At 39.7% G+C, this 8199-nt stretch overlaps 1 protein-coding gene and 1 pseudogene across 1 annotated transcript in view; one reads left to right on the forward strand and one right to left on the reverse strand.

Annotated features, from left to right (window-relative positions):
* Positions 1-8199, reverse strand: part of CCDC18 (coiled-coil domain containing 18) — a 149211-nt gene that overhangs the window by 13953 nt on the left and 127059 nt on the right. The gene's annotated exons all lie outside the window — the stretch shown is intronic.
* Positions 6439-7721, forward strand: LOC100947524 (annotated as a pseudogene).

Genomic DNA, 8199 nt, shown 5'->3' on the forward strand with positions numbered 1-8199 from the left:
TTTTTTTTGGCTGGGGCTGGGTTTGAACCCACCACCTCCGGCATATGGGGCCAGCACCCTACTCCTTTGAGCCACAGACACCACCTCTGAGGTCTCTCTCTTTAGCTCTGATAAGATCTGCTTTATATATCTGGGTGGTCCAGTGTTGGGTGTATATATATTTAGAATTACTAAGACCTCTTCCTGAATTGACCCTTTTATCATTATATAGTGACTTTGTCTCTTTTTACAGTTTTTGTCTTAAAATCTATTTTATCAGATAGAAGAATTACTCTTGTTCTTTTTTTGGTTTCCATTCATATGGAATGTCTTTTCCATCCCTTTATTTTCAGTCTATATGTGTCTTTATAGGTAAAGTGTGCTTCTTGTAGAGGAAACATACAGTTGGGGCTTAGCACTTGTAGCTCAGTGGTTAGGGTGCTGGCCACATACACCAAGGCGGGTGGATTGGAACCTGGCCCGGGCCTGCTGAACAATAATGACAACTGCAACAACAACAACAAACTAGCAGGGCATTGTGACAGGTGCCTGTAGTCCCAGCTACTTGGGAGGCTGAGGCAAGAGAATCTCTTAAGCCCGAGAGTTTGAGGTTGCTGTGAGGATATCACTCTACCCAGTGTGACACAGTGAGGCTGTCTCAATAAAACCAAAAAAGTATATATATATATAGTTGGCTCTCGTTATTTTTCCATTCAGCCAGTCTATGTCTTTGATTGGAGAGTTTAATCCACTCACAGTCAATGTTATTATTGATAGGTTAGGACTTATTAGTACCATGTTGTTATTTGATTTTTGATTGTTTTGTGGTCCTTCCTTTCTTCCTTCCTTCCCATCTTCCTTTATTAAAAGTGATTTTCTCTGGTAGTGCATTTTAATTTCTTGTTTTTCTTTTTTGCAGTTTTTGGCCAGGGCTGGATTTGAACCCACCACCTCCGGTATATGGGGCCGGTGCCCTACTACTTTGAGCTATAGGTGCTGCCCTAATTTCTTGTTTTTCATTTTTGGTGTATCTGTTGTAGGTTTTCTAATTTGAGGTTGCCATGAGGCTTGCAAAAACAACAACAACAACAAAAATTAGTTTAACCATTTGACAAATCTGCTTACAAATGAATAAGCAAAAGTAAATCTAAAAGGAATTTTATCCTTTAATTCCAACACCTCCCAACTTTTAAACTTTTGGTTGCCGTATCTTTTCACTATCTATCTCTCAAAAAGTTGTTTGGTTATTTTTTATATGTTTGTCTTTTAGTCTTCCTATTTAATATGTAAGTGGTTTATATACTGCAATTACAGCAATAGGGTGTTCTGTATCTGTGTCCTTGCTGTTACCAGTGAGCTGTAGATCTTCAGATGATTTCTTATTGTTTAGAAATCCTCCTTTTCTTTTAGGTTGAAGAACTCCTTTTAGCATTTCTTATAGGACAGGTCTGGTGTTAATGAAATCCCTATGCTTTTGTTTGTCTGGTAAAGTATTTATTTCTCCTTTATGTTTGAAGGATATTTTTGGAGGATATGCTATTATAGGTTAAGGTTTTTTTCCTTCAGCACTTTGAATATGTCATGCTACTTTCTTCTGGCCTGCAAAGTTACTACTGAGAAGTCTGCTTCCAGGCATACTGGAGTTCCTTTATATGTTATTCTTTTTTCTTTCCTCCTCTCCCACCCCTCACAATCTTTTCTTTATCTGCGACCTTTGGAAACTTCTTTATTAAATGCCTTGAGGTAGTTTGCTTTGGGTTAAATCTGCTTGGTGTTCTATGACCTTCTTGTACCTGAATATTTGTATCTTTACCTAGGTTTGAAAAGTTCTATTATTATTTCTTTGAATAAACGTTCTACCTCAATCTATCACCACTTTAAGTCAGTAACTCTTAGATTTGCTTGTTTGATATTATTTTCTAGATCTTGTAGACATTTTTGTTATTCTTTTTTCTTTCTTCTCTTCTGATTGTATATTAACAACTAGCCTGTCTCCAAAGTCGCTAATTCTCTCTTCTGCTTGGTTAAATCTATGCTGAGAGACTCTGATGTATTTCTCAGTTTGTCAATTGAATTCTTAAGCTCTAGAATTTCTGCTTTTTTTTTTTTTAATATTATTTCAATCTTTTTGTTAAATTTCTCTGATAGGCTTCTGGATTTCTTCTCTGTGTTGTCTTAAAGTTTACTGAGCTTCTTCAGAACAGCTATTTTGAATTCTTTGTCTAAAAGGTCACCTATCTCCATCACTCTGGGATTGGTCACTGGACCTTATGTAGTTTATTTGGTGGTCACATTTTCCTGGATATACTTTATGGTCTTGGATGTTTGTTGATGACCGGGCATTGGAGACTTAGTTCTATATTTTCATCTTCACAATCTGGGCTCATTTGAATCTGTCCTTCTTTTTCTTTTTCTTTTTTTTTTTTTTTTGAGACAGAGCCTCAAGCTGTCACCCTGGGTAGAGTGCTGTGGCATCACAGCTCACAGCAACCTCCAACTCCTGGGCTCAAGCAAGTCTCCTGCCTCAGCCTCCCAAGTAGCTGGGACCACAGGTGCCCGCCACAATGCCCGGCTATTTTTTGGTTGCAGCCGTCATTGTAGTCTGGGGGCCTGGGCTGGATTCGAACCTGCCACCTTAGGTGTATGTGGCTGGCGCCTCAGCCACTTGAGCCACAGGCGCTGAGCCAGAATCTGTCCTTCTTGAGAAGGCTTTCCAGATACTCAAATGGAATTGCTGTAGTCAAAGTCTCTTGTCACCACAGCTATATTACCAGTGGGGTGCCTAAGTCCAGTAATTGGTGTTGCCTTGTGAGCTTGGGTAAGATACAAGAGAATTCCCTGGATTACCAGGGAAAGCCTCTCACTTTCTTCCCTCACTCTCTGTAGTTGGCTGTTAGAGTTGGGGTAGGAGTGATGTGGGCACTCCCTCATGGTCATACTTAAAGCCAGCTGATTCTCACCCAAAGCCTGTGGTGACTATTTCCTGCCTACTTCTGATGTTTATTCAAAGCCCAAGGGCTCTTTAGTCAGCAGATAGTGAATCCTGCCAAGACTAGGTCTTTCCCTTCAAGGTAGCATGTTTTCTTTTTGTCTAGGGTGGGTAAAGAAATGTTACCTGGGCACTAAGGCCTGGACTCAGGGGCCTCAGGAATTTGCTTGGTACTTTATTTTACTGTGGCTGAGCTCGTACCCAAGTTGCAAAACAAAGTCCTCTGAGCTCCTTCCTTTCCTTTCTGCAACTGCAGTAAGACTCTCCCTGAGCCACAATGCCTGTACTTAGGGGAGGGGTAACACGGCACTGGCTTGGTCAGAGCTGCTAGTGTCTCACCAGATCACATGCACTCCAAGTCCACCTGCCTGAAGCCACCACAGCCACAGGAATTGCCCAGGAACTATATAGCCTTTGTAGCCCAACTACCTTACAAACTTGGTCTGGGCAGAGGGATGATCACTGGAGGTTTCTATTTAGACATATTGCTCTGCTTCTCCTTTTTCTTTTTCTGAGATAGGGATTCATTTTGTTGCCTGGGCCAGAGTTCAGAGATGTCATCATAGCTCACTGCAACATCAAACTCCTGGGCTAAAGTGACCCTGATCCTGAAATAAAAGGTACACGCCACCCCACCCAGGTAATTTTTGTAGAAACTGGGTCTTGCTATTTTGTCCAGGCTGGTCTTGAACTCCTGGGCTTAAGCAATTTTCCCAAAATGCTAAGATTGCAGGTGTGAGCTGCCATATCTGGCTTCCCTCTCATATTTGAAGAATTGCTTTACTGGATACAGTATTCTTGGAGGGCAATGTTTTTAAAATTTTTATTCTAGAGATGGAGTCTTACTCTGTCACTCAGGCTAGCCTCAAACTCCTGGGTTAAAAAGATCCCCTTATCTTAGCCTCCCAAGAAGCTGGGACTGCTAGCTCATGCCACTGCACCTAGCTAGCAGTTTTTTTCTTTCAGTACTTGAAAATGTTGTCTGACTCCTTCCTGGAACATATGGTTTCCATTAGGAAGTCTGTTGTCAGGCAAACTGTAACTCCTTCATATGTTGTTTCTCCTGTCTTGCTGTTTTTAGGATTCTCACTTTGTCCTTGACCTTTGGGGGTTTGACTATTATATGTCTTTGACTTTTGAGAGTTTGACTGTTATATGCCTTGGGGTAGTCTTATTGAGACAAATCTGTTTGACATTCTCTGATCTTTCTATACCTAGATAATTAACTTTTTCAAGTTTTAGAAAGCCGTATTTTATTATCTACCCCTTGTTCTTGCTCAACTCTTTCTTGAACAACAATAAGTCTTAGATTTAGTTTTTTGAGGTAATTTTTAATAGTTTTTAAAATAATTTTTTATCTTATAGGTCTTCTCTATTCCTTTCATTTTTTTTCTTCTGTGCATTTTCTTTTGTTTTCTTTTCTGTAGAGACAGAGCCTTACTTTATCGCCCTCGGTAGAGGGTAGAGTGCTGTGGTATCACAGCTCACAGCAACCTCCAACTCCTGGGTTTAGGCAATTCTCTTGCCTCAGCCTCCTGAGTAGCTGGGACTACAGGCACCCACCACAATGCCTGGCTATTTCTTTAGTTGCAGTTCAGCCAGGGCTGGGTTTGAACCCACCACCCTCAGTATATGAGGCTGGCACCCTACCCATTGATCCACAGACGCTGCCCCTGACTGTGTATTTTCAAATAGTCTGTCTTTGAGCTAATTCTTTCCTCTGTTTCAGTCATTCTTTTGTGGAGAGCCTCTGATGAATTTTTCATTCTTTCTTAGTTCCACGATTTGTTTGATTTTTATTATTTTTTCAAACTCTAAATTTCTCAAATAATTTTGTGTGTTATCTTAGAGATTATTGAATTTCCTTAAACCTGCTATTTTGAATTCTTGTCCCAAGAGTTTGTGTATCATTGTCTTGTAAAAGTCAGTGACCAGATTTTTTTATCTGTTTGGGGAGGTCATGCTTCCCTGTTTGCTGTTATTTCTTGTAGATGTACATCTATGTTTTTGGATAGAAGGATTAGTTATTCACTCTCAACTGCCCTGTCTGGATTTTTTTGATTTGTATTGGATAGGTTTGCTTAGAGATTCTTTGCAATTTACATGTTGATTTTTTCTTTCTTTTTCCTGCTAGGTTGCTTTTTTTTTTTTTTTTTTTTTGCTTTAGATGGTTCCTCAACTAGGTTTTCCTCAGTTTTGGTAAACAATCAGAGTGCCACCCATCCTCATGTGGAAGGTCCCAAAAGGGGTAGCTTGGTAGTGTGGGAAGGTCGGTGAGGGGCTCATGCCCAGGGGACCTGTGGAACAAAACTCTTTCAGTATGGTGCTGCTTAACAGCTGCTCTGATTTGGTATCTCCTTTGTCCAATTTACAGAGCAGAGTTTCTAGGGCTGTATGGTAGTTTTGCCTCAGCCTTCATTTCTGGCTGTCCTGGGGATATTTCTCCCTTTGGGTACTCCCAACATTTCCTGTGAGTTGAGGCAAGAACAGGTCTCCTGTAGGGAACACAAGATGGTGAAGAATCTGGTTTCCACCTTGATCTCACTTTTTCTGCATGCTTGACGCAAGGTATATCAAGAGGAGGGGCATCATGTATATGAAAGTCTGATTCTCTGTCTACTTTAAGTTTTCTTTGTAGCTCTGGGAACTGTATCCTCATATTTAAGTTCTGGGATATTGATGATGATAATCTCAGTGGTGTATATTTGTTTTTGGTTTTCTAGAAGGGTGAGGGAGAAGTAAAGCCATCTTGCTTCTAAGCCACCATTTTGGAAATAGAAGTCTTCTGAAAAGCTTTTTAATATGAACTGACATAAACCTAGTATATATATATAGGCTATTCTTTGTGGAATTTTTGCCCCAACTATCAAATCTAGTAAACACCATTATTTGTGGTTTAGTTGAGCTATAGAAAGAAGAATGAAAACACTATCTTCCCTTGGGACAAAATTCAGGGACATTTCAAAGAAGAGGATTCTTTAGGATAGCCATTCTCAAAAAAAAAAAATGTTTTTAACCATCACTCAGTAAAAAATGTATTTTACATTGTAATACATGGACACACAAATGAAACAGTTTCAGAAAAATATATTAATCTTTATACATTGTGATATGTATAAAGTGATACATTCTGATATTTTCTATGCTATTCTGTTTTTAAAAATGTTGGTCACAACCCACTGAATTGATGCCATAACTCACTAAGGAGTTATGTCCTAGAGTTTGAATAATATTGCTATCAGGATAATAGGCAGGGTAATAGTCCAGCAGATCTCCTCCCCAAAACTTAAAACCACAAAAAGAGAAGTATCTAAAAAATTAAACAAAATGAAAAATTAACTCAGGTTCATTAAAAAAAATATTGCAACACTAAAGAAAAGTAACAAAGCAGTATGAACCCGGAGAATATTTATAACAGGGAAAACTAAGAGATTAAGAAAAAATGACTAAGAGGGGCCAGAGCAGCCAGGATGGCCGACTTTGAGGATCCGGTGTTGGATGAGGAGAAGGTACTCACAGTTGCTAAATTCATCACTGATGCACTCCAGGGGAATTTAATGAAGTATTTAATGATGTTTGGCTACTACTGAATAATGATTATCTCCTCAGGGAAGAGGCAGCACATGCATTTGCCCAGTATAACATGGACCAGTTCATACCCATGAAGATGGACGGCTGTGAAGATCAGGTCTTAATTACAGAACATGGTGACCTGGGTAATAGCAGATTTTTAGATCCAAGAAACAAAATTTCCTTTAAGTTTGATCACTTACAGAAAGAAGCAAGTGATCCCCAGCCACAAGAAGTAGATGGAGGTCTCAAGTCTTGGGGAGAATCCTGTGATAGTGCTTTAAGAGCTGATGTGAAAGATTATTCCAATGGCTTCTGTACTGCTTATGCTAAAACTATAGATGGGCAACAGATTATTATTGCATGTATTGAAAGCCACTAGTTTCAGGCTAAAAACTTATGGAACGGTTGTTGGAGATCAGAGTGGAAGTTCACCGTCATACCACCTACAGCCCAGGTGGTTGGAGTGCTTAACATTCAGACGTGCAGGATTCAATAACTGTTTTGAGTGAAGGTCAAACTGCCAAGGAGTTTATTAAATTCATGAATGCAGGAAATGAGTATCAGACAGCACTTAGTGAAAACTATCAAACACTGTCATATGCCACATTCAAGGATTTGAACCAGCTTCCAGTTACCGGCACCAAAATCGACTGGAACAAGATACTCAGCTACAAGATTGGCAAAAAAATGCAGAATGCTTAAAGGCTGAATGTAGGATTCTTCAGTATGTGGAAAGAAAAAGGATTCAACGTGTGGTCATATGCTAAATAAGTGATTTATAAACAAGAGTGATGTTTTGCTAGGGCTTTCAGAGTTATCAGGTTTTCTAGCCTCACTGGAATACTGTTGAACTTGTAGCATTGTCCTGATTCTTTTGTGTTCTCTGCTTTGTAATTTTTTGTTATCACTATATCTACTTGTAAATTTTTTTGTTGTTGTTAATTTTGCTACATTTCATGTTAGAGAAAGAGGTTTATCCTGGAGTCATTCTACCATTTAGAAAATATTCCTAGCCATGAGGCCCTGTTACTGATTTGGACAAGGTAATGATGTTCAGTACTTTTCTACCTCTATCCTTTAAAGAACTTCTGGTACTTCAGTGGTTTTTACTTACCCACCCACAGCTAGAGGGGCTGTGCTGTACAAGCTATAGCTAAACGGAAGACACGTTCACCCTTCTCCCTCCAACTGCTCTGATCACCATTTATTAGGATCTCCTAACAGTAGTTTTCCAAAGTTTGCATTAGGACTTCTCAGGTCCTTTTGGGGGGCAAAGGAAGTTTCCTGGAAATTCCATTACAGCCAGCTTCTCTGGGGAACTTGTTTTTAAATCCAAAGACTTGAACCTCAGTCCCTGAATGTGAACATGTTTGTTTCTTCCCTTCCCTAGTTGTCTTCTTCTTATCTAGTCTATAACCATCTAGTTATAGACACCTGTATTTTTAGAAAAGTTTTACCCCCTGGCTTGATGCCTGTAGCACAGTGGTTATGGCACTAGTCATATACACCAAGGCTGGCAGGTTTGAACTCAGCCTGGGCCAGCTAAACAACAATGACAACTGCAACAAAAAATGGCTGGGCGTTGTGGCAGGTGCCTGTAGTCCCAGCTACTTGGGAGGCTAAGGCAAGACAATCACTTAAGCCCAAGAGTTTGAGGT

The sequence above is a fragment of the Otolemur garnettii genome, unplaced genomic scaffold (genome assembly GCF_000181295.1).
Source record: "Otolemur garnettii isolate 467f Iridium unplaced genomic scaffold, OtoGar3 scaffold00010, whole genome shotgun sequence".
NCBI classification, from domain to species: domain Eukaryota; kingdom Metazoa; phylum Chordata; class Mammalia; order Primates; family Galagidae; genus Otolemur; species Otolemur garnettii.